The 26,739-nt window shown below is 42.5% G+C and overlaps 1 protein-coding gene across 4 annotated transcripts in view; it reads right to left on the bottom strand.

Moving 5' to 3' along the window:
- The window catches only part of STK38L (serine/threonine kinase 38 like), a 50,682-nt gene extending 26,737 nt beyond the window's left edge, over positions 1-23,945 (bottom strand). For 2 of the 4 annotated variants that reach the window (XR_005104445.1, XM_037389029.1), the window contains exon 1: positions 23,801-23,945. The gene's annotated coding sequence lies outside the window, so the exon portion shown is untranslated. Of the gene's footprint in view, positions 1-23,447; positions 23,608-23,800 lie in introns of those variants that run through there. The other 2 variants (XM_037389027.1, XM_037389028.1) reach the window with 2 other exon arrangements.
- Between the last annotated feature and the right edge of the window lie 2,794 nt (positions 23,946-26,739).

Here is a 26,739-nt window from a genome sequence, read left to right as displayed (position 1 = left end):
GGCTGGATCTATACTACCAAATTAATTTGGACCTAAGTCACACAATGGAAATATCATCCTCATTTTTGAAACCGTGAGTGTAGTATAATTACACAGCAGCCCTAGAATAAATTTACTCTGGACTCATTACTTAGTGCATATTTAAGTTAGGGAGCAAACACCACATATAACTCTCAGAAAGAAAAGCACAGTTTTTTCCACATGACAGAACGATGCTACTTACATCAATCATGCCACTGGGTCTCTCATTTGGATTTAAAATGTAAAGGTACATACACATTCAACAGGACAGGGAACATCAATCCTTCCTCCCAAAACAGCTACGTCATTTCATAGAAAGGCTGATAATAATTTTCATTTATACACGCAAGCATGCCCCTAAAGCCCAGCAATTAGGAAGGCTGTTACAGTAAAAAGGGTAAAACTGCAAAGTTTATAAAGTTTCCTTTTACATTCCAAGGAAATCTGTCTCTTGAATGAAAGCCTCTGGGTAAGGCAGATACTGAAACATATTTCTGCCTTTCAAAGTTCCCATTTTCTCAGCATAACACATTTTGTCATTCAATTTGCTTATGAAGTATACAAATGGTATTTTTCAAGAATTAGAAGGTAAAAGAGAAAGGAGAGAGAGGCTTTTAGTGCCAGACCTGTTCCAAAGTAAACGCATACGGCTCAATGAGTACCTTCAGAAACGCCAGCTATCACCACCGTGCGTAGTGCGGGAGGGAGCTCTTCTGGGTGAGAAGCTAGAGCGGACTTAGTAACGTTGCTTGGCTCCTTACAGACAACACAGCAAAGCAACTTGCAAAACCAGGCACTAAAAACTACTGCTGACAAGGATTATATTTAAAAAAACGAAGTGCCACCTAGAAAAGCAGCATGGATACAGCAAGGCTTCAAGTATGAGCGCCAGCCCTGCTGTCTCTATAAATTGTTTGGATTCTCTTAAAGAGAGACAGGATATATATACACACACATAAAAAAACCTACCCACCATACACAAATAACAGTATGATTCACACCAAAAGGCAGTGGGCAGGGACAGATGAAGTAAGCAACCAAAGGCTCAGCAGGACAAGGTGGTGTGACATACCAGCAAGAGCGAGGGGAGGAGCAGCAGCTGGAGCAGCAACCACCCAGGCACCCTGAGCAACTTCTGAGACATGCAACTGTACATGGTATGAACTGCAAAATGGCAGAACTGAATGGCAGAAAGCAAAAATAAAAATGCTATACAAGAGCTGATAGTTCCAGTGATGAAACAGAAGGAGAAAGTGGTCATACTGTGGTATCAGCCTGGAGGGAAATTGCTTTCTGCACTACAGTTCTGCTAGCACAAGTGTGGCAACTGCACCGTGCATATTTTCACCATCCAGTTGATTATACTGAACCTCCTCGTGGAGAGGTTCCCTGCCTTCTTTTTCTATAACCCACTTTCAACTTAATTCCAAAGCTTTTGAAAAACCAGAAACAAACAAAACACTACAGGATCCTGAAGTCTTGGAGCAACAAACAAACAAGAAAACTCTGCTACTCCAATCTACATCAATTTATGGACCAGTATTTTTTAACTCTTGCAGCCTGATCTTAATACTTGTGTTATCACTAAAGAGAGCTTTCCATATTAAGAACAGAGCCTTGTTCATTTGTCCATAAACACCCCCCCCCCCCCCTCAGCTCAATAGGTTTTGACCTAATATTCCTGTGCCGGCATCTAGATGATGTTAGCTGCCCTACTGCTGTTACTGAAGTTCATAGTTATTAGATCAGCATGTTTGCCAAGCACTGCTCTGGGGTGTGTTTCAGAAAAATAAATATTATGTTCCTACATAATTCATGTTTTCAGTAGTATCACCATTCATAAGCCCCTATTTTATTTAATATGCTACCTGAGGGAAGCAACATTCCCTGCCAAATAAAACAAATCAGATACTTCAATGCAGATTCCTCCTCTTTGACATTATTGCCAAGACCAGATCTTTCCGACACCCTCCAGTTTTTACAAGAGTTCCCACCTGAGAAGGGAAAATGAAACAAGACTGCAATAACACATCACTGACACTTTAGCATTTCATTTACCTCATTTATAGACTTCATTTCCTTTAGCTTGTTATTCATTCCCCAATGTGTGTTATGTTCTACTAAGTTTTGCTAAAGTTACAGAATGAATTACATTTGTTCTATTTAAAGGAGCACTAAGAAACTGAGTAAAATTAGCCCTGTCAGAACAGGCTTTGCTATTTAAAAGCAAAAGATGTTCAAATGTTTTAGCCATTTTAAGTCATTCTTGCTTTCCCCATGGAGCGTCTGGGTGAGCTGCCCATTATAGTCACAGCTAAAAGCAGAGAACACTCCATGACTCGCCTGGCCCTAGCTCATAAACCAAAAAGGGTGGACACTCCCAGTGCTCGACCCCCACAACCATGAGAAAACCTTGAGGAGACATTCACAGACACACAAGACTTGGGCATGGAAACGCTGCATGGGTCCTGCAGCCTTAGCGGCTGCTGCACTTCTAGGACCGACACCAGGGAAACCCAGGGGACAGCAAGGTCCAGAGAGCAACTCGGAGCATCAGTGGCTGGCTCCAACATACCCCCTAAACTCCAGAAGAGCTTTTCACCCAATGCACCCAAGTAAAAGATGCTTTTAAAAATGGAGAAAGTTACTTTCCTACCTTGAGGTAGACTCCTAAACCTCTACGTACCCAAAAATGTCAAGGAGGGGCTCTGAGTGGACCAGGCAAAAAACCTCTCAAAAAACACCACCTGGTTCCTCCCTCAGCAAAGGCCAGGGCTGTGCGCACACTGCAGGCTGGCATGAGCCGGTACTGTTTCTGAAAGAAGCCGTCCCACTTTCCATCAAACCATCTGTTTGTTTCTCTCCTGCTGCCACTCGACGCTTTGTGCCAGCATGAGAAGCTGCGTAACCCAGACTGAGGAACCACACCAGGCTGAACCAATTTCTTTTAAAATAGTTTTGGTGACGCTGGTTTCACTTGTATCAACTGAAAAGGGCTGCCCTTCCCCAGGCTGAGCCTGTTCATGCCTTCCCATGGAGTCTGTCCGAAAGCGAGAAGTGACAGGGCCCCGTCTTTTAATTTGGCTCACAGAAATTAATCTCACAAATCATTCCAACACACCCGCAGTAATGATAAGGAAATATTTCCTAATATGGAATAAAACCTGAATATTGGAGTTGTGCTGCACTCCAGGATTTCCTGCTATTCAACGAAGCTGAGCAGCAGAAGTCTCCCATGAACAGCAGCTGTGATTCAGTTCTCTGCTACTTTCAGCCAGCAGCAAGCACAGCTGGCAACACAAATTCATTTCCCTGACGGGAAAAGATACGTGCTGGGTGACACTGTGTAAGTATATACAACAACTTGTATGTATGTGGGTATAAATATAAACTGTGTAAATCTACACCTATATAAAACACATGCCTTTGTTTTCTTCCTTTTAATCTTTTGTCCACTTCAAGTAGCAAAGAAACTTTTGATCCAAACATCATAACCTTTGCTGCCACTAGCACAAGGAGACTGGTTACCTAAAGTTTAGAAACAGAAATGACCACTAATAAGGTCACTTCCATCTCAGCTCCACTTCCCTCAATCTCTGGCAATACAATTACATTCTTTATGCTTTACTATCAATAGCTCTGTCCCAAAGTTAAGAGTCCATTTTGAGACATTCTGTACTTGGAACACTCACACAGCGTTGAATGACTTGCAATGACATACCAAAATCTTCATGAGCTCAGTCCTTTCAAATAACTAATTTTATTTTCTTTACAGTGGGCTTTTTAAGACAATCCAGTCATTTGGGGTTTAGCAGTACCCACTCAAATTGCTTTACTGTCCATGTGTGTGGCTGGAAGATAGGACTCACCCACCCACTCCACGAACCTCATGTAGCGGGAGAGAGAGAGGAGAAAGTAAGAGAGGTTGTACTTCTGCTCCATCAGCAAGGATACAGGGCCAAAACCTGGAACAGGAAGGTAATAGAGATGCTGGTGTATCCACACACTGTTCTGTCTTCCAAGGAGTGCTCTAAATGGGAGGTCAGCTGAGGACAGCACTCTGGGCAACTAAATGAAGCACAAGACGTGATGCAGAAACTAGACTTACGGTCCCATGCAGCCACCCCTCTCTTCCAGGTTTTACCACAGCATCTGAATTGATGCATTTTAATTTACTGGCGATGAGAAATCAGTAGCTTGCTGAAAAGCTAACAATGTTGTGCAGTGAAATGGCATTTCATAGCTTGCTTTAGCTCATTTGTATCTTCCCTTTCTCCTGACTCTCCCCAAGTTTCATAGAGCTGCAAATCTTTGCCTTCTTAGAACTGTCTAAAAACAGGAAGCTTTTCCATCTACTGAAGTAATTGCATTCCTGCACACTTCAGCATTTTCTCAGCTTTTAGCAGGTACTTGCATCAAGGCATATTCAAGACAACAGTGTTTTAAGATCTTCTAAATTAACTGGCATAAAAAAAGCCCAAGGTAACTATTTCCCTGCAATGTTTTGGATCATGAAACAATTACGAACAGAGCAAGGTCAATGACAAAAGTCTGCTTTGTCCTTAGTTACTGAAAGATATGCCTCATTCCAAAAAACATACAGCTGTCCAAAAGTAAGATTCAGATGCAGGGGATTTCTCTACACCTGGCTTTTTCACGGCCAAGAGACACCACTTAGGACAGATGAGTAAGAGGAGGAGCTTCTTATGTGGCACCTGCATAAAGTTTCCTTGAACTAGCAGCTTTGATCCAAGAATCTCTACTAAAATTTTAGGCATGCTGTAAAGCCTGTTTTCTAAGGAGCCCAGGGAAGCAGGAGCCAAGTGGGGCTTCACCTTCGGGAACTAGGAGGGACTTTTGCATTGGAGAATGCTGGAGGAGAAGAGGGCATTAAGTTTGTTTTTCTTTTTACTGATATTATGTTCAAATCCCTGACTCTTGCTAGGCTCTTTTTAGATCACACCAATCAAATTAAATATTGTAATTACACACGGTAAGTCCATGGCAGCAAAGGAGCTGACTGCTAAATCAGATGCAGAACATCAATGACTGGCTATGGTCTGTGCAATGCCTCTGGTCAGGGTTAATGAACACAACAGATCCCTCTGGCCTCAAAAAGCTGCAAATGCAGGTAGTACATCTTGTTAGTACATGCAATGCTGCAGAACAGGTGTCTACCCATTAAAATCCCACTACAACAATTAATTTCTTTAACTGATTTTTGCAGAAAACAGCTGTTGGCACATAAAACAGACTACCTTGATAAGGTCAAGGATACAGAGATATGAAAAGATGTCTGCAGTCTCTTGATGTAAGAGAGGAATACATGGTACCACTTTCCTAGTGCCTGAAGCTGGGAAGCAGATTTGGAACACTACGGATGGAACTGTGCCATACTCTTACCACCAAGCCATCAGGAGTTCTGGCCATCATTACCAAAGGTGGAGAAAGAAATATCACCTCATGAAGAATGTAATGGCAATATCTGATCCCTACAGCGATAACAACGACAACTGCAAAGAGAAAGCATTACCATTCTGCCTTATTATCAGATTGTTTTTAGGGCAGAACAGTCAATACAAATGTGGTTTGGCATTTCAACACTTATATCACTTTGAGAACATACATATCACTGTATCCATACGTATATAACTTTGAGAACAAAAATATACTGCAAGTGGGTAGCTGGGGCTTATCCTTCTGAGATTTACAGGTTTGGGTATAGAGCAAAACAGCCTTGCCTTCATGAAATCCAAGAATCTTCCTGCAGCCTATTGCTTAAGATCCCAACTGCTCATCTCCTCTAGGGCTAAGAGTGACCAGAGGAGTGCTTTGTAATGGCTATGCGTATATATACATGATCCCTCCTACACAATCACATATCCACTCTTCTAGGAAGATAAGAGAAGGGTAAGAAAGAAATAAAAAAATTTGCCCTAGGTGAAAGATTATTATGTTTGTGATGGGCATTCGTTTCCCATGAAACATCGGTCTCCCATCTTGGCCTGGGAAAGCTCACTCAGAATGGGTGGTGTTTTCCTTTACATTAATCTCAGAGATTTGATTCTATTATCAGGTTTCCTAGTTAAAGGACAAGACAGGCAAAAGCAGGGTGTGGGTAAAAGCTCTGGCTATATCCAGCTGCAAGATAAAGCGAGAGGGAAAGGAACAGAAGATATCTGCTAAAGTTTCTGTAAGATACTAAGGCTGTACATAGCTGCTATACTATAGTTAATCATGCAATAATAGGCAAATTTCCAGATTTAAAAAAACGTATCTTAAAAAGCCCAGTTTCATGCACTTTCGAGATAAATTGTATGAAAGAAGAAGAGAACAAGATGACACCTTCTCTAGGAGAAAACCTTTCCCACCAAGAAAGCCTTCAGAACAGTCTTGCAGCATGCCCTGAGGGCTACGCATGCTCTTGCCCGAGAAAAGGAGCAAGACTCATCAGCAGAAGGACTCTGCATGAAACACAGATCAGCTCATACAAAGGTATGGGCTTTACAGGAAAGCAGAAGGAAAAGCAACACTTGTGTTCCTGCAGAATGGCTCTCACTGTCCCTTTTCAAGGCCTAAGTTTCTATTGCCCTGTAAGGTGACTGTCACTATGCTTCCACTTCTTTATCTGCCAAGTGGAGACAAAGATGAGTGGAGTTACCAGCAGGAAATCTGAATGGAAATACCAGTTTAGTGCAAACATTGTGTAAAGATGGAGACTGGTGGAGCGGCAAATAAAGAAGTCTTTCAGGCAGTGACCTGAATTGCTTGACAAGCTGGATACAACCAGCTATTTCCCGTAAACAGTAACCAGAGAAAAACCCAAATAAGCCGTAGGAAGCATGAGATAATTTCCACTCTTGAAATATTATTTAACATTAATGTTTCCTTGTGAGGATGGGCCCCATGCACAAGGCCCTTACACAAAAAGGGATAGACATTGCTGCCAAGTTCTGTTTCAAAGAGTGTCAATGCAGGTCTCTCTCTTCTTAGAGAGAGGGGTCCCTCCCTCTCGCTTGCACTGATCCCTCCAGTCCTGGCCATGTAGTCCTACAGTTTTCCCAACAATGCAGCTGCAGGCACAGGTGTGTTAGGTGAACTCAGCAGCTTGACAAAACTAGAGCTACCAACCAGCCCCATGCTCTTGTCAAAAAGAGCACCACTCTTCCATAAGATCGGCAAGTTGGTTTGTCCCACCCTCCAACTACACAACTGCTAAATCCAGTGAAAGTGGAGTAATGAAACGTGGATGGGTACAGAGGACAAGGGGGAGAAAAGCACTGGCCCTTTTGCCAGCACCAGAATTTGAACTACATCCAAGAGGGCCTGGATACGCTGGTAGCAGTGGGAGGACAGGACTCTTCACAGTGGCCAGTTTTATCAGATTGGGTACAACATACAACCCAGAGTCTAATGGTAAGAACTGTTAAACAAATGTTAACTCTTACTAATAAGTCACATTCTTCTTGCACTAACTTTTGCTGGCTCCATTTGGAAGTTGGCTGATGGAGTAGACAGCTTTGCCAAGCTTTCAAAAGACAGGCTATAACTAGATAACTAGTTTCTCACATCTCCTTTACTTCAGGCTGCAACAATACCGAACATAATTAATTTGATTTTGATGAAAGTCGTTATGGTGAGGCTAATTGTGATGAACAGGTATCTCCTAGACAGTGTACCATATGCTGCACTCTTCATGAATAATCCTAGCTATATTTACAGAGACCAGGAAGGGTTCCTACTACATACTGCTTTCGCTTGCTTCAGAAGCCACACCAAGTGGTCCTCCTGGAACGCTGCTTGGTTCCTGTACATTGAACAAAGACCAACACTGACAAGCAAGCTCGAACAGCAACGCTGACATGGAGCAGAAGTCTATGCTATGCAGTAGACAGACATAATTTGTACTTGAATTTGAATAATTTTATGCTCACCCAAAGAATGCCAAGAGCATGGACTCAGAGCAAAGTCTGGTACCTGATCTACAGTAACACACCAAGAACATCTGCCTAAAGGCCCACTGATTTCTCACTCATTCCTTAACATGTCTCCTCTCATTCTACTCAATGACTCTACCAGAATAGCTACCAGCGAAGGTATCCTTAACACAACCTCTAATGGTGACTTGAGGTGAACAAATCTTTCTGCAGAACAAAACCACATTAAATTCCTGGTATTTGCCAATGATGCAAGCACTGACATCGTGAATATTTTGAGTTTTCTTTTTCTAATTGCAGACTACGTATGTACAAAGGAAGGATACTCTTGTGGGTACAACACAGGAAACTGCATTAAGTAACAGAGGATCTGGATTCTATTTTATTTCCCATGCGCAAAAACAAACCCTACAGAAAAAAAGAAAGAAAAAAAAACATACTTAGGGTGTGCCTCAGTTACCCTACATGAAAACAAACATATCATTTCTGTACCTAGCAGGTCATGTTAGGAGGCTTAATGAGTTCACATGCACTGAACCTGGGCTCTTAAGAGGAAAGATGCTAAAGAAGTATTTAAAAATTATTTATTAACTCATTCTGAAAACTCATTATTTAACCTGGTCCCAAAACTCAGGAGACATGTGGCCCCTGCCTTGTCATTGCACTTCTCTGTGCTGCCCATTCGATCAGACTGGATGAGATAACCACTACAGTCGACTGCAGAAGAGGCATTAATCTGCATCTTGTGGTTTGAAAGGGTGTGTGGCAAGATAAGCAACCGAAATTTTTTCACTGTTCCAAGGACAGGGTTGAAGTCTAATTCTGATTTCAGAAGCTGGAGGAAAATATATGGCAAAAGGCAACAGAAAAGACAAGTAGATGTTAATGTACTGCAAGTGGCCAAGTTTGGTGATAACTTTTCCAAGTTGAGCTACACTCAGCCTTGGTGAAACGTTGCTATTGTGAATCCAGCTGAAAGCATTCATTTGAATGACTCCCCAGTCAATGTTTACACATTCTGTTGCTCATATGCAAATAACATTAATCAGCTGTCTTTTAAAACACTGATAAATAGACATTTGGAAAGTTTTACCAGTTCCCGGGTAAAGCCACACAATGTCAGGAATGTAGGCTGTCACACTGATAAAACACAGGGTAAGAGAGAATACGTCTCAATTTCACCAATCACTAGGAAGCTCTGCTACATTCTCTTCACCTCTGAAAATATGAAGGGTATTAGAAAAATAAAGAGAAAGGAGGTAATGTAGTATTAGTACAGAATAAAAGACATTTACATCTATAATCCCTCCGATGATTAATTATTGCTTTAATTGAGTCTTAAAAATACATTTCAACTTGTACTCATTTACAGAAAGCAAACCAAGTGAAATCCCTTATTTTAGAATATCCCTTGCAGTCAGAAAAGGTCTGTGCAAAAACTAGCTCTTTTTATTCCACAGATTATGCCTCAATTGATACCTCCCTAGCCTAGAAGCATAATAAAAATTTCATTACTCTCCCCAGCTCGAAGATGGTAACACAGCAATGGAAGCAAGATCTGGAGGCTAGTCTATTTTTTTTTCCGTCCCCTTGAGTAAAATCTTGCAAAGTAAATCAGTAATAAAGTAAATTATGGAAATTTCAGCAAATCCTGGAGGCACAGGGAAGCTGCTCTGCTGGCAGTCGCTGGGAGGGAAGGTGTGCCCTCCCCCTTCCCAGCATGCCCAAAGCTGCAAAGGGTCTCTTGAGGCTGTTCCTCAGCCTCAAGCTGCTCTCCTCCTGTTAATGCCAGAAAGCATCTTCATCTTCCAACGAACTGGAGCTGCAAGCTTTATTCTGCTTCCCTATGTGATGTACCTTCCTTCCAGCCTTGAAGAAAATTATGTTTTGCCATTTTAAAGTATTTTCCACCCAGACCTTGAGGTACTTGCAAAACTGAAACTTAACACGTTATCTTGGTACGAAGAAAGTCAGCAACTGCATCACTATTGACTATGAAGGAAAATAAATGAACCCAGGCTTAATCCTGGGAAGACTTTGAAGGTGAATGACCAAGGGAAGAACTTGACCGGAGAACCCTGCCTTATAGCAAGTATCTACAGTGGCCTGGGGAACAGACCCCTTCCAGGTCCACATACTTAGTAGCAGAAATAGATCCAAGATAACACAGAGGCTTACATAGCATCCTCCACATAGTTCTCAAAATATGAGGGCAATTTCAATCTCATTTTAGAAGTGGGGAAAATGACGCACAACAAAATTAATCAGAGCCACCAAAATAAAAAATAATTAAAACCAAGTCAACTACGCAGCACCTTACCAGCATCTGAAGCATAAAGTGTAATTTGCAAAAGCTGCCAGAAACCTGAAGGAAGAGCAGAGACATGGAATTGCTGCATTAATGTCAACTCTTACCTTGAGTTTAGTATTACAGTCAGATCAGGTCAGCACTGGGGAAAGACAAGCTGTTTCTCTGGCAAGCCTTCATACAGATACACATTTGAAAATTAAAATGTGCACTTAAGGAACATAAAAATGTTTTATGGAATCTTATTTTTAACACTAAATGGCACAATGAAGCATGGGAAAAAACTAGAATTACAGCAGGGAACAGAAAAAAAATCTTAGTTGACCTGAGCCCAGGGTTTTTCAGAAGTGCAACTGCAGAGGAGCTCTACCTACTTACACTGTCGTTTACATGGGGCCCTGGGGCTTTCACAGCTGCTATTGAGGAAGCACATTCTTCACACTCTTCTGGAGAAAAACAAATGGATTCTGACTAGCTGTTGGCAAAACAAAAGGAATCTGTGAACTCACAAGTTTTTGGATGCACCTGAAGGGATATTTTACTAAGGTGAAGTTAGCAGATTTCATTGTCGAAATTTCAGCTGCCATAGGAAACAACTCAGAAGTCACACGGCAGTTCCAGAGTGTTTACGTGCATTCGAGGCTGCACAACTGGAAGTCAACCAGGGCCTTGTTTGTACCCATCTTTTTCTCCTGAAAAAGATGTTAACCTCTGTTCTACCAGCCGTGGTGGCAGAGTCCTAAAATTGTCACCCTTGCAGAAGGTAGAAGCAAATATCTCCTACTGCTTTTTCCATCTCCATTGACTACAAAGGATGGTTAAGATGACTGGCTTGGATGGGCAATTTTCAGCACCCAAGGCTAGGTAGATGAACCCTGCCTGGCAGCTAATAGCATGCCAAGTCTCATTATGGTACAGGTACCTAGAATTAACCTTTGGATTTAGCAGTCTGCTTTTACTGATCATCTCAAAAGCACGTAACTGTTGGCCATGTCTATAACAGGCTTCTCAAGTTGTTTTAGAAATCCAGCCTCATCAAATAGTAGTCCTACAGCAAACGGACTTGTCTTACAGTTAAAATACGATCCAAGGGCCAAATGAAGCAAACAAAATAGGTGGCATCCGTCCTCCAACCCCATCTGCACCACAGAGCAACTCCAGCACAGGAAGACCAGGCAACTGTCTAATGTGGATAGACCCAGCTCCCACCAAACTTAAGACAATTTGAACCCAACTGTGGTTTGAGCATCTTGTAATTTTTTTACATCCTTTACTTCTGGGCACTTCACAGTAAAAAATATTCTCCACAAAGAAAAAAGATGAAGATCTGAAGCTCTCTATATAGTGTTTGCTAATAATACCTCTTTGGAGACACCCTTTGCCAAGTAAGTGCCAAAACTTCACAGGCTGTATTATAACATTGAAATATTTGTAATGTGAGTTTGTTGTGCTTCTTGTGAAGCATGGCTGGCAGTTAGAGATGGCATCTTTCAGCTGAAAGGCCTGGTCCAGGCAATAACTGGAAATAGCTTGTTGATGGCTTACATGAAATGAGTCAATGGATCTCAGTCCAGCTCTCAATAAATTAGGAACCACATCACAAAAGCATCTGTAAGAGTCACTTCCTTTGTTGATACCATTCTAAAGGCCAAGGACTGAACAAATAAGACTAGGCAAAATGAATTATCCTCCCTAAAAATAGCAGGTTCCTTCAAAACATTAATTGCTTTTACCTAGCATCTTTGGTGAAAGTATCCCAGTGTGCTTTTACAAAATATGAACTAATCTATGTATATCTTTAAGGAATACATGTAACCCCACACTTTCTCAGTAGGAAAACCCAAGACCTACTGACTCCCAACAAGCCAGAGCCATGCAAAAGAAAAGCAGCCAACAGGAATATTCCTGTCCCACATGCTCACTGCACTTCTGCTTTCCAGAGCCAACAAAAGTTTAACACCTCCCAAGTATTCTTCTTTAAGAAAATTTAGCATACAAACATAGGCTGACCTTGAATAAGCCACTCAATTTCCTAATAATCACGTCATTAGGAATATTTGCCTTGTCTCTTGCCAATAAAAGGGCATGAAGGAAGTAACGCAAACTCAGAAAATTAAGAAAAAAGTAACAGTACTTTAGACTCTGCTTTAAGAACACAGAGTAATTTGAAGAGGACACAGATAGTATGTCAACAAAATCTTTGATCACAAACATAAATCTTAATTTCTCATAATAAATCCCCACACTCACAGAAAACATCATATAGATCCCAGTGAATCAAGTTTGCTAGAAAGCAAAAGCATACATGTCACAAATACAATTCAGAGCAATAGTTTTGGAAAAAACCCCAATCAATTACATTCATTATTGTGAACTTTGTTGCATTTGGATGGCACAGGGTAACTGAATATAAACACAATATTAGGGGACTGGTACTGCTTAGTAAATTTAGAGATGCAAAGTTGACAGAAAATAATGTTTTTCATTCAAAGATGATGAAAGCCTTCTGGATTTTGGTGGTTTGTAAACAGCTGCTAAAGTGACTAAACCATGGCTCTGAAGTATGCAAAGTCAAATATGGTTGGTACCTCAAAGAGCACCAGATCTTTCAATATTGAAAAAGGCACTTATAAAAGGATCTTGGTACATTCATATATTCTCTCTGCCTATCGCTTAAAAAAAAAAAAAAAAAGAAGTCCTAGGTATCCACAAATGGAGGCTGGATTATGCTTTATCAGTCCCCTCTCCCTCAAATTGGTGAGCATTTTACACCAAATTCAATATGAGTAGATTTATCTTTGTATCAACAAAAGAGGCTTCTTGCCTAGAAGCAGCATTGGCTGAGGTACCAAAGGAAGCCAAGAATTTAAAAAAATATTATTTTATCTATACATTAGTTATCAGCAAATATTAATTTAGATCCTATTAATCTGGAAAGCCATGAGAATTCATTCAGTGCGGCTTTCCTTGTAAAAAGTAAGGTTTGCCAAATTTTATTTCTGTTACAAACCCTACTCTCTTGGTCAAGCACAAACTACATGCCCAATCTACCTAGAGGGGAGAAAGTAGGAGGAAAAAGCGTAAGCAGGTGTAGCAGTTGTTATACTACAAGGAAAAAAGTCCTTATTTCCCTCCCTAGATGAGCATGTATGATGAGAGCTTACTTCTGTAAGTGACTTCATCTTGTAAACCAGATGCTTTGTTGACAAGATGATCACCACTCCTGAACAGAAGGAAGCTGCACCCAAAGCACCGATTCAGATGTTCCAGACAGAAGTCTGGCCTTCCATCCAAGACAAATATGGAGCTTAATCTGCACTGCTCTTACTGTGGTTTATTAGTCTGCAGTATCTGGAGAGGATTTACTTTATGATTCAAAGAGAAGGGGTTGGGGGGGTGGACCTTACTTAACCAACATCTTTCTGGTGAAGTCCAGCCTTGCCTTGGCAGGCAAGAGAGGGAGGAGAAGGGCTTTAAGATTCCACAATGACAGAAGAAAATCTCATCATGCAACTGCATTCTTCAGCTGCAGAGGCAGATGCAGATTCACTATCACTCTCTAAGGTCCTAAGTAAGAATACAGAGCTTTCCTCCTCTTAGTCTGTATGGCAGCATTCCTTAAAGATGACTTGACTGCTTCAGAGCACTTAGGCAGAAGAACCAAGAAAATACATTTACGTTCTGTTTCTCAGACTGAGAAAATTACAGTAAAATAGAAATAAGATACTGTCAGGACTAGTTTCAGAAGCAAGCTTCTACATGGAAAAAAATACAAAGAATACTTAACAGGTTTCATTTGTGGGTTTTTGCCCTTTTTTTAAAAAAAAAAATAAATAAAGGAGAGAAATAGTATAACCAAAGTCATCATCACAGTTCTCTTGCAGCCTTTTCTCCCTAAACACCACCAGCTCATCCCACACCTGGGGGTCAAAATCTGAAACTGACACTGGACTGCAAACAAAACCGAAATTTGTTTTCTAGATATTACTGCATTTAATAAAGAGGGCAGAGGGAAGATTAGCTAAAATTAGTTATCTTTACTACAATATAACAATTTTCCCCAGTTACCTCATAATGACTTCCTTTTTGATTTTTTACTTTCCACTAGTCTTTCAATCCTTTTAAATGCAGTGATCAAAAGTACGCATGAAAAAAATGGATGTATCTATTAATGTTTTTTCTCTAAATGTTGCTTTTGATTGTAAACATTCTTTTACAAAGCAGAATGTCATTTTGCTTATTTAAACAGATAATGGGCAAGTACCTTTTTTCCCTGCACCCTCACCACAGCCAGAGTTTTGCATCTTGGTGACAAGCTACGGTGAAGGCAACGGCACTTTGGCTGGCTCCAAGGAACCTCTTTGCTGATCTCCAGCAAAGGTGTTCAGCAAAGTTATTCTGTCAGCCAGGCTGCAGCACGAGCCGTAAGCAGCAATTGAAATCAGTAGTGTAGGTCAGGTTGTATTCAGAGACATGAAATTCTCTCAGGTTCGGGCGATACAACGTTCATCTATGGTTTTGAATACTGAAAGGAATTTGTTCTTCTTTTTTCATTTACCACTACACAATTGGTTTACATGTCTGTAAGCAAAAGCAGTTAGCATCAATCAGGTGCCCTTTGGGATTAAATAGGGCTTAAACATATCCAAGTGCAAGCCTAAGACTTTGGAGTTCTGAATGAACCACAGCTGTGAGAGACAACGCTTTCAGTATCAACTTAGAGCAAGTGGCACTGTGATAGCAGGGAACACGGCAGGTTGTATTCAGATGCCTCCTGAAGAACCGAGTGGAAAGTTCCTTTAGGTCACCCTACAATAATATCAGCACCACTGATGTTGGATAAAGGAGTTGGGATTAGAGCTGCAATATATTGTCAACTTGAACATCCACATATTGGTTAGCCCACTAACACATCCACAGTCTGAGATTCACAGCACCATCGGGGGGGCCTGATTGTATGAGTATAGCATCCATTTCACACACCTCATCATGACAAAGCCCAGAGCAGTAAGTCTTGGAAGACAAGAGGCCACACCACCATTCCTGTCACAAGAAACTCTGATACAAGTTTATTTGCATCTAAATTACACCCCAGGTGTAACCAACCCTCTGGAAATGCCAAGATTTACATGCTCAAACTGATTAGCTGGTAAACATACTATGATCCTCACCTGGACAGCTCCATCCTTCCACATATTACTACCATGCCAGCACAGCTGAAATCCAAGTTTTCACCTGATGCATTTGTTCTGAAACACTACCTTAGCTACATGGCCTCAACTCTTTGGAGACAACTTCGCATTTCCTTGTGCACCTGGGGCTCACAGTGACTTCAGTGTGTTCCTTCATGTTGAAGGAATGGATGAACGCTGCCTGTAAACACTGCTTATTACTGAGAACTAGAGCTGGTCAAGAAGTGGGGGCATGCTGCAACGTAACGAAGCAGCTAAAAAAATTTCCAATTTTATTGAAGGTTTGCCAGGAAAGTTTGAAAATCTAAAGCATTCCACTTTGTTCTTTTCCCTTTATCACTGGCTCATGAGAAAAAGGCTGGGAGAGAAAAGGAGAGGAAAAAGATTTAACAGAGGGAAGAAGGAATCCCCTTTCTCTACTCCTTTCATCTTCCAAACCAAAATAACTAGTTTTGTTTTTCCAGATCTTTATCTCCCTTCATTTAAAAGCTGTCCTTCTCAAAATCATATAATAAATTACCTGCAATTAATTTTCTTACCTAGAACTATTTCTGGAGATTATTGTTCCTAATACCACAGCTCATTGTAACTTAATGATTTCCAACCCGTGGTCCACAGACGCTGTCAGCAGCCTGTGGCTGGTCAATGGGACAGAAGTGTTTTTTAATCAAAAGTGCATGGTTGTCTGGGAGTGTTGTGGCTTGACAGTAGCCTGTGGTTCACTGGACTTGAGAACCACAGCCTCAACTTCTGTTGCTGTCTAACCCCTCCATGGCTTGTATAACTTAACCTCAGAGACAGCTGTAACACTCAGATTCAGCTGAATATCAGGGGGAGCTTTATTTGACTTCAGTTCCACATGTATCTCTTTAAGCAGATACTAAAGGTCAATTATATTCATGTTTTATACTACACACACATTTTTATTTTCCCCATGAGGATCCCCCTGATTTAATGTCTGTATTCTGCACTTCAGGCTTTTCAAATACTTCAAAACAGTCTCTGCTCTACAGGTTTTTATTCACCTTATTGTCATTTTGCCTGACAATAAAGTTCACTCAGTTTCTAGTTGGAAAAAATTCAAAGCATAATCAATTTACAAAAGATTTATTCCAGGTGCTCTTAACATACAATTACTTTTTTTTATAAAGGAGAAAAAAAAAACCCCAAACACAACAAAACCAGCCACAAAAAGGTTTCTAATTGCTACTTACGCAACTGAGCAGTGAGGCCACCATACCAGAGCACCAGTGGGCTAAGATGCTCCCATAATATGTATTTTATATGAACTCTCTTACTCTCTTCAATGAAACTCCTTGAGAAAGTGAACAGTACAGAGTTGGGAAAGAGTCTCCATACAATAATTAACCAGAAGAGAACCTGTTCCTAATACATTTCAATAGAAAATGGTCATGTATATACTTTGCTCACAAGAGATTTGAGAGCTGAATTTATGGAGAACTCCTGTTTTAACAAACCTTGCTTATCTGCCCTTAGTCATTACTTTGTAAGATGCTACCTATACCTGTTAAAATTGTGAAAGGACTGAAAAATCGTAGTTATAATATAATCAGGGTTGGGTTTTTTGCGCTCCCCCCCCAACTTTAATGTGAATAATTCCTTTACTACAGCATTTCAGCAACCAAGATTCATGCTGTAACTAATTTCACAAAGTGAAGGAAATAAGTTTTAAACTGTAAGCAGGAAGCTTAATTTAGTAAGAGAAATTTTCTTTAGGCACACAAAATTTTTGATGCACCAAAGTGAAATATGGCAAGTCAGTCACAAAGCGTATCAACTCGCCTGCTCAACCAGAGCTCTTCTCACTTTAGTGGACTAACCAAGTACAAACAAACCCAACAAAACCCAGTGACAAAGATGCATGTTAATGACACCAGAAGCGACAAAATTGCTTTCTTTCACTCATCTTGACAGTTGGAAATCACTGTGATATACTCAACTGCTTTCCAAGACACTCCACTATTATGATCTGTACCATAGGATGACCTTACTTGACAAGTAAAGTCTCAAAGTGTACTTGCTACAAATACCTGTTGACCAAAAGCCATTACTCCACTAAATAGGAATGTGTTTTAACAGTTTTTAACAATTGTTACAAACATGTAACAGCCATGTCTTTCATTGCTGTATGATTGCCTAGCGTCCCACAGAGCTCATGCACAGAACACAAATTCCCTTATAGTTCCAGATGTTAGAGCTTGTTAAATTATGCTTTTAATTATTGTTAAGCTGACTTCATTCTTCATATTCAGTTTCTACAGTTTGTAAAAACAGGTACTCCCATTAAATCCTTATCCTGTGATTGAATTTGTTCTCCTTTCCTGCTCTGCCAAACACCAAGTACCACAAAACAGAATAATCCAGTTATCTTTAACTTCAAGAAACAACTGCCTTTAAATAATGCGGTACAACACTTTTGTCTGTGGAGCTACTAATACAAGCTTTCTTCTTTGTACAGGACTCAGCATGCTAAAAATGAGTGACGTTTTAAGTGGAACAATTCTTTCATCAGGCTGATATTTGGCTGGCGTCCTGGCTACCTCCCTTATAAGGCACCAGTGAGAGGGAAGGGCTGGAAACACATCATGCAACTATTTATTGCAAAAACATATTTAAAATAAATTTTAAGAAATATCTGTGGTAAACACTTTCCCACCATACAAAGCAAGACAAAAGCAGCCTGATGCCACTGGACTAAGGTCTGCTATTTCTACCTGGTTAATCTGGAAAAAGGGAATTTTTCCTGAAAGGAAAGGGTTTTTTCAGTTTTTATGGGAAGGAGTAGAACACTTAAGCCTGCGAGCTGCTCCTGCCTTCTCCACATCTTGGTTCAGACCTAGCTAACCAGCCAAAGAGGTAGTTCTGCACTGAGAAATAAAGGGGAGATACCAGACCACACCTATGTCCTGTCACCCTCTACTGTGTGCTCAGTTGTGACACATGGAAAACTAAGATGGCTAATCTTAAATTCAGCTTCAAAGAATGGTAAGCGGGTTCTGTGGCTAGGTAATCCACATATTGGCTGGTTTGTACAGAACAGCTCTCCTGAAGACAACGAAATATTACTTGGAATTTAACTATCCATTCTTCTTTTACTAGTGCACTCATAATAACACTGAGGCTTTCTACCAAGTGAAGCTATAGCTGTGCTGATGTTACATGGCAGCTTTGTCAGGCCTCTCCATATTAGATTCAGTTCTACTCATTCTGGAAAACACGTAGCAGAAGACAGTGATCTGCGGGAACAGTCCACTTTCAAGTGGACCCCCACAAGTGACTGAGCTCACGCTGGTAACAGTGCCAGCAAATTCAAGGTTTGCGTACATGGCAGAAGCAAATCTACCTTGGAAATGAACACTGTCCCTAGAAAACCCTTTTCCCACAGAGCACACTCAAAAGTCCCCAAACTGGCACTGGTCTGGCAGGAAGAGGACATCTGTCCTCTGTGCAGGTTCCTAGTGACACTGACAGAAGTTCATGGTAGAGCACAAGCTGTGCTAGGTAAGTTGTCTCTCTCTTGCATCAGGGACAGGGAGATGGAGCCTAACCTTGGACAACCAGAAGAGCCCCCCTAAGCACACACAACTCCCCACCTGTAGCAAGCTGCTTCCACCAAGCAGCTTACATTTGCTGTTTGCATCCTTCTTAGCAGTAGCTTCAGGGTAGTCATGTGTCTCGCCACAGTTACGGTTAATTCCACTCCCCCCTCAGTTTAAACTCCTGCATATGGAGACTGACTATTTGTAACTCCTATGGCTTGGTGTGACCCAGTATCTTCACTTTAATTGCACCCAACTTAAGCAACACCGTATTTCTCATAAGCATTATTCTACTATAGCACCTCATTAAAAGGGCCCTAAACAAAGTACTTATTTCCAGTAAGGTAGCCACTTGACTAAAGTTTTCTAATCATCTGGGGCATGGTTTGCTTGGTTTTGTTTTACTACAAGGAGATTTACCTGCTAAAACATCTTGGCACATTTTATATATGCACTAGCATTGCCCTACTTGATGGGACATTACACACTGTACTCTCAAAGAACTGTAAAGTGCTATCTTTATTACACACGGTGAGACCTTTTGCTATTGCCTTTCACCTGTCCAAAGATAACAAAAAGGTTTTTTGTTTCCGCTTCTGTGGAAGGAAATTTGACAAGTTCCAGTATGCCAAGATCTTTGCTAAGTCTGCAGTTCCTCTACAGCTTGTCAGCGATCACAGGCTCAAGCTCTGGAACATAAAAGACATAGCTAATCTAAGTTGCAATACAATAAACTCTCTTCCTTTAAACACAATTCCTCTCCCCATACTGACCTGATTTATCCATTTACTTCCTCCCTCCCATTCATTCTGCCATCTATAATAAACTCAACTTGTTTGCGCACCTGCTCACACCAAGCTATTACTTAATATTGTCTGCTCCTTGTTACTAAAAGGTGAATGGTTGTGTCTCTTTCTACTGCTTCAGGAGATTCTCACTCTTGTGCAATCCCATAAACCCAGAATACCATGTTCATCAACCACTGTTCCCTTCACTAGTAAAAGTAAGGAAGTCAACTGTTCCTTTGACAAACAAAATCTCATGTAAGTAGTCTTCTGAAGCAAGTTTATTACATAAAAATTCTAGATATCTGCTTTCCTCATATTCTATTCAGTTGCAACTCCCATAAAACCATATGTCGGCTAACAAATTGCAAGTCTGTAGATAAAAAGACATACATCACAAACTAAGTTCCAAATCTACAGTTCAAACCAGAATGTAAAATCTGATGCCAAAATTACTAAGAAATCAGAAAACAAGGTATTTTAAGCATAAAGATTAATACACTTTCCCAATCTGTTGTTTGCCTTTGGCTTTCTAAGTCTCTACAAAGTGTTGAGATATTAATGCAAGCTTCACAAAATCACCTGATTTCACAAGTAAAAGACAGTATTAACTGTGACAACTGCCCATTTTAATGCTTCCCATACTGATCAAATAATTTATGACAATGAAAATAATTTTTTTCCAATAAATTAATTCCCGCCTCCAGTTCCTGTTTTGGTTTTATTGTTGTCAAACAAAAACATTGTTGTTTTCTCATGCAGATGCAGGAGCAGTGGGACTGCCAAAATTTATTCTGCAGTTTTAGACTGCAGAGCTGTGGAACTTTTGGTACCAATCAAGTAGTGAGTTCTACTCTTCTGTGTTTAGCAACAACTAACTTCTGATCCTTCATGGAAAGATCTCCCACCTTAAATACAGTTCACCACATAAATTCACACCATGCACTAAATAACTCTTCCTTGAATTCATACCCTGTAACATTAGATTGGGTTACCCTCACTGTTACTTCTTTTTGCATAACAAAAGACATTATTTAGTCACCAGACTTTGAAAAATCCTGCATTGACCCATCTTGAAGAATTAGACTTCAGTCATTTATCAAACCCACATTTTCATGCTACAGTAATGCAATTACTACTGGTGACAGGTACGCTCTAAGTGCAGCTATATGTTGAAATGAACTGTGAACAAGAGGAAGATTAAGTGATTTTGTAGACAATAATATGTTTGATTTATGTTAACTGTCATTACCATAAGATACATAATGCCTCTTTCTCGGGGACTAAAAGCAAACCATTTACCATATAATATCAGCTTAGCAGTCTTTGTGCTGATGAATACTGTATTCAGAGAAGTAATTCTTTCACTTGTAACTTACATGTATACCCTGCATCCCCTAGAACACGAAGTTTTATCAGTTGGCTTTGCATTTTTAAGTAACTCTCAGCTTTAACTTGGTGGGAAGAAGAACATTTTTACTAGAATAAACATGGACTGAGTGAAAACCTAATTTATAGGGAGAAGATAAGATTTAAAACCAAGACAAACCCATTGCCTAGACAGTTACAGTGGACAAAACCAGTGCTTCTAAAACTATGAATAAGCCCCTTGTGGTCACTAAAGGATTCAAGAGATCCCAAACTACAGCATGTAACTCAAATGATAAAAACTTCTACCCACCATTCAAGCTTCAGGGGCACACAGACAGATGAGCCAAAAGGCGGCTGCACAGAAGTCCTGAAAAACAATAGCTACGCAAACCCCACCCAAGCGTGTGAGAAGCTATACATATACTGAACTCCATTCAGCATACTATCCCCTATCAGTCCAATCCATGACAGGCCCACAGCAACTCCACCAAGAACAGGATCAGACCCTCAGAGGTCAGTTCCCGAAGGCTTGCTTGCACAAGCAAGCCCACAATGGATCATCTGACAGAAATCCAAAACTTCTGTTCTCCAAGGAACACTCCCTCACTGCACACCAAGAGCATAGGGACCTGGTCCAAGTCCACCAGAAGTTAATGACAGGGTATGGGGTTTCTTTTTTGTTTGGTTTGGGTTTTGGTTTTTTTATTTATTTATTTTAAAGAGTAACTTCAGGGGTGGGGGCAGTTTCCTACCCACTGTAAATATTTGCTTCTGAATTCTGTTTAGCTAGTGGTTTGGGGGTTTCTTTTCCCCTGAAGTATTTGAGAAATAAAATGTTTATAATATCAGAAAATTTTAAGCTCTGTTAGAATACAATATTTAAATTGAACTTATACGTCCAACAAAACAGCTGAGTTCCATTTCACAGAGCTACACAAATTTGACTCTTCCTAATCCTAGACATCTTTCAACAAAAGCAGGAAAACATGCCTACATATAGCACAGAAGGTAAAACTGCATCAGTTCTATTAGATACAGGAAGAAATTTCTCATATGCAATGAGCATGGCCACTGCTTATCACCTCTCAGGTTAGTAGCCTATAGGCTAGCATTTCAGTTAACTGCTCAGAGTAAAATCAACACTGATACTCTTTCATCCCTAAGTTCCTAAAGGATAAGGAATGAAAGCAGGTTTTAACATTTCTGTGTATATTCAGACATCTTTTATGGAACATGCACAACAATTGAGCGAGATTTTTTAGCATTACATATGCTCACAAACAAGATCCCTCTACTTCAAACCGTAATCAAAATACTGAACCAGCGTACATGACAAAATCCAACGTCTGTGGTCTCCAAAATAAATTTCACTGCTCTTCAGCAAAGAGCAAGTAAAAGCAAAATAACAGGAGTATATCCCACCACACATCCTGGAAGATTTTTTTAAGTCAAACTTCAGTATTACTTTTTATTCAGAGGCTACATCAAGGCTCATTTATTCCTATTCTGGATTTTGCAACAGGAAATCGGGTGCGCGCAGTGCCAGCCTTTTAGCACGCATGTGAACTCTGTCGTTCTAAGCGGAGACGTTTCAAACGAATTAAAACCAAACAAAACCAGGAGACATGTCACAGTTCTTCAGTTTAACTTTTCTCTTCGTCACCGTGAATCGCCTAAAGACGCAGAGCACGGGCCGGGCTGTCAGACCGCGGGCCCGATCCAGACCCCCTCTGGCTCGGGGAAACGGTACAAAAGCCGGTTGTGGATTTGTTCGTCCCAGAGTGGAAACTTGTGAGGTTTTGTTTGCTTTTAAAGCGCGCATTACTGAGGTAACGTCGTCCCTTTGTTCGTTTATTTTTAAAGAGGGCAGGAGAGCCCGAAAGCCACGTTATCACCGCGGGTACACCCCACACCGCCTCACGATCGCCGGCCGCGCCTGAGCCTGACCCACGGCACGGCACCCACACCCCCCACCCTCGCCTGCCGCCCCGCTAAGCGCCGAACCCGCCCGCCAAGCGCAGCCCCTGCCCCCGCCACCCCGCGGGGCGCCCCCGGCTCTCCGCCAGCCCACCCGCCACGCCAGCCCCGCAGCCCACGGCGCCCTGCCGCCCGCTGGCTCGGCCGCCGGCCCTGCCGGGGGATGGAGCGGCGGGCGGTCGCGGCAGGGCACCCCCAGCGCCGCCCTCGGGGAGACCGGCGAACTCGGGCAACTTGTGCCGCTGGCGGGAGGCGGCAGCCCCGGCTCGCCCGCTGGGGGCAGGGGGAGAAGTCACCTGAGGGGCAGCGCGCCGGCGGCAGGCGGGCAAACTGCCCCGGCGGCTCCGGAGCCGAGAGCCACCCCCGATGCTCCCGCCTCTTCCCCGCGCTGAGCAGCAGCCGGGCGAGGGCTGTCCTCCCTCACACTCTACGGCTATGGCTGCTCCTGCTGCCTCACGGTGGGGGGGAGGAAGGCGGAGGGGGAAGCAGAGGGAGATTTCCAGTCTCCAATGACGGGGTCCACTCTCCCTCCGCACCACGCCTGGGGAACGCCGCTCCCCCCCCTCCGGCCGCCGCCAGGGAGAGGGCCGGGATGGGCCGAGGGGCGCCCCCGGGGCGGAGAGCAGCGGCGGCTCCCCACGGCACTCACCTCTCCGCGCCGCCCTCCCGCCGGCTCCCCACTCGCTGCCTGCGCCCGGCGCCTCTGCGAGCACTGCCCCCTCCCCCGCGCTAATGGCAGGAGGAGGAGGGCGGCGGGAGGGCCTCGGCCCAGGGATGTTTACTCGGCGGCTCTCGCGAGAGGCCGGCGCCGCCGAACCGGGCCGCCATTGGCTGCTGCCGCCGCCCGCCCGCCCGCCGCGGCGCGGCCCGGCCCGGCCCTGCCCGCCCTGCAGGCAGGTGCCTCGGGAGCCGCAGCGCGACCCGCGTCCGCCGTGCGCCCGGCCTGCCGCTGCGCCCCCCTCGGAGCAGCCGAAAGTGCCCCAGGAGCGGTGGCCGGGAGCGAGCGGCCTCGCCTGCGGCTTCTCCCGGAGCACAGCCGCTGCCCCGGCTCCCCGCGCGCCGAAGGGAGTGCCTGTCGCCTGGGTCCGCGCAGCCGGCGTCACCCTAGGCTCCCTGCAGGCCGTGGTGCCGAGGTTCACTGAGGAGACCCTGCGGTCAGGAGGGCACTGTCACTGTGAAACTTGCCTTGAGTAGACATGGGCACCCCGGTGCTCAAGCAGAAGGCAGCAGAATTAACTGGAGGTCGTGCATTGTCAGGCCTTTTGCTTTTGTATCTGTCTGTCCCACTACCCAGGTAGGATGGTGAGGATGTTAACACAGGCAGAAGATCAGTGAAACCCCATTTTGGTTTTAGTGCTACCTGGTCACAAACCAAAGCGGCAGCGCTTAACGGGGGAAGCTGTTACCCCAGGGGTGCAGGGATACAGATGTCTTTCAAAGGCAGCTATGTAGAAGGCAAATCTCTAGATCAGGGGTCCTCAAACTACAGCCCATGGGCTGGATACAGCCCCCCAGGGTCCTCAATCCGGCCCCCGGTATTTACAGAACCCCCCGCCGGCAGTTGGGGGGGAAACCAAGCAGCCGCAGATGACTGCCTGCCACTTCATCCATGCGCCGGCCCCCTGGTTAAAAAGTTTGAGGACCCCTGCTCTAGCGCTCAGATTGGGAGAGTGACAAAGTACAACCATCTTACACTTCTGTCACCACATGCAGCGTGTGGAAGCTAGTGAAAATTTGTCCTAGTGTCGTCACTTCAGGATAGATGCTGACAAAGAGGACTTATCTGGCAGTTGCGTTTAAGTTGTTTTACCTTATCAGTCTTTATATAGAGACGAGAGTCTTAGGAGCTCTGCGCATGAAAGCAGACTTCTTGCCCCGAGATTTTACAGTCTCAGGATCTGCAAGTGTATCTACACGTCCCCTTTGCCTGCAGGCAGAGCCAGGAAATTCATCATGAACCTCCCTGAGCACTGTGGACCTACCTGCTGAGACCAGTTTTCAGAAGCATTAGATTTGGTAGGTTTGAAATAACAGAAGCCTCAAATTAGCATGTTTTAACTTGAATGTTTCCTGGAGGGACTGCCCTTTGTGATACCTGAACTCCGTTTCCACATTTGGAGCCTGCAGTAATGAAGTTGTGCATTCACGTTTACCATGTTGCAGTGTTGAAAGTACAGACAAAAAAAATACCAGAAAAAGAATTAGCAAGAGGGGAAAAGACACTCTACACTATGATTGGTAAATTAAAAATAAACCAGTTACGGACCTAGAAAAGCAGTGTTTCACTAAAGCACTCTTCACACTTTAAAAATCTGTAGCAGTAACAGTAACAATGGTAAATAGGAGTGACGGACACCCCTGCCCTCCACCAACAGGAATGGGACTGATTTTGACTGGGGGATTTCTGGTATTTCAGAGTTTTGGTTTCAGTATCTGGGTTCTGTCTGTTGCCCTGCTCTAAAGCTGTCAAAGGGAAGTTGGGGAGGCAAGGTCAGTCTCAGAGACAATGAGGACCAGCTGTGACAATGAAAACTGAATGAATATTCACAACATGACGTTACAATTCCTGACTTGCTGCTGCTACTCCTTTTGTGGGTCCTGCCAGCACAGCAGATGGCAGACACTGAAAGACCGTTGTGCCAGTGGAAAATTACTGAGTTTTGTTGGTGCTGTGTATGTGCATGTGTGAGGGGGGAAGTGGGGCAAACTTGTATTTATTTAATAATTTTCAAAAGAGAAAAGGAAAACAAATGGTTCCTAAGACTACAAAAATTACTGGCATGTAAAGAACTGGTCTTCTATTTTAGATGAATGATAAATGTCTGTTTATGCTATAAGTTTTCCTTGTAATCTCATATAACTTTCCTCTAAGGTCAGAATCCTGAGTTTTCCTAAATAGTAGTACAATTAAAAAGAGAAACAGCATTGTAGTAATAGCATCGGCTGTTACTTAAGAGACCTATGGAAAAACTAACTATTTCATGTTTCTATTTTTATGTGACTATAAAAGTATTTATGTTGGTGGACTTTCCATTGCAAAACAGACACAGTTTAATTTTCTAATTTTACGTATCTTTTTACATAGCTGTACATGTAGAAGGTTATCTTACTTGATCTTGCAATGGGATCACCACTTGCAGATGAAGTCAATGGGATATCTAACGTGCCTACAGTTAAGCATGTCGGTAGTCTTTGAAGGTCTGCATACTTAAAGAAAGTTGCAACCAAATGGTCATCCTGAAATAAACCACGGAAGAACCAAGCCTGCAAATAATGTTTGTGCAGGCAAAAGAAGTGTGGAGACTTGACAGAAATACATGAAGTTTTAACCAAAACTGCGATCCAGCTTAACAGTTATTAACAGCAGTGTTTGCCCCATAACTTCTATTTGTGTATATATGCAGTTAGCCCTTAATTTAGAGGTATAAGTAACTATTCACTATGTAGAAGGGCAACATCTCTTTAAGTTGCCAGGCATAGGACTTACAAAACCATTTTGAAGCAAAATCTTTGCTCGAAATGTGCATACTTCTGCACACTGTGTAATGTTCCAGTCCTGCAAGTTGCAACAAGCAGCAAAAAGTTCTG

This window comes from Falco rusticolus, chromosome 5 (genome assembly GCF_015220075.1).
Source record: "Falco rusticolus isolate bFalRus1 chromosome 5, bFalRus1.pri, whole genome shotgun sequence".
In the NCBI taxonomy this organism is placed as follows: domain Eukaryota; kingdom Metazoa; phylum Chordata; class Aves; order Falconiformes; family Falconidae; genus Falco; species Falco rusticolus.
Note: the sequence above shows the minus strand (reverse complement) of the source record. Positions and strands in the feature narration are given on the sequence as shown.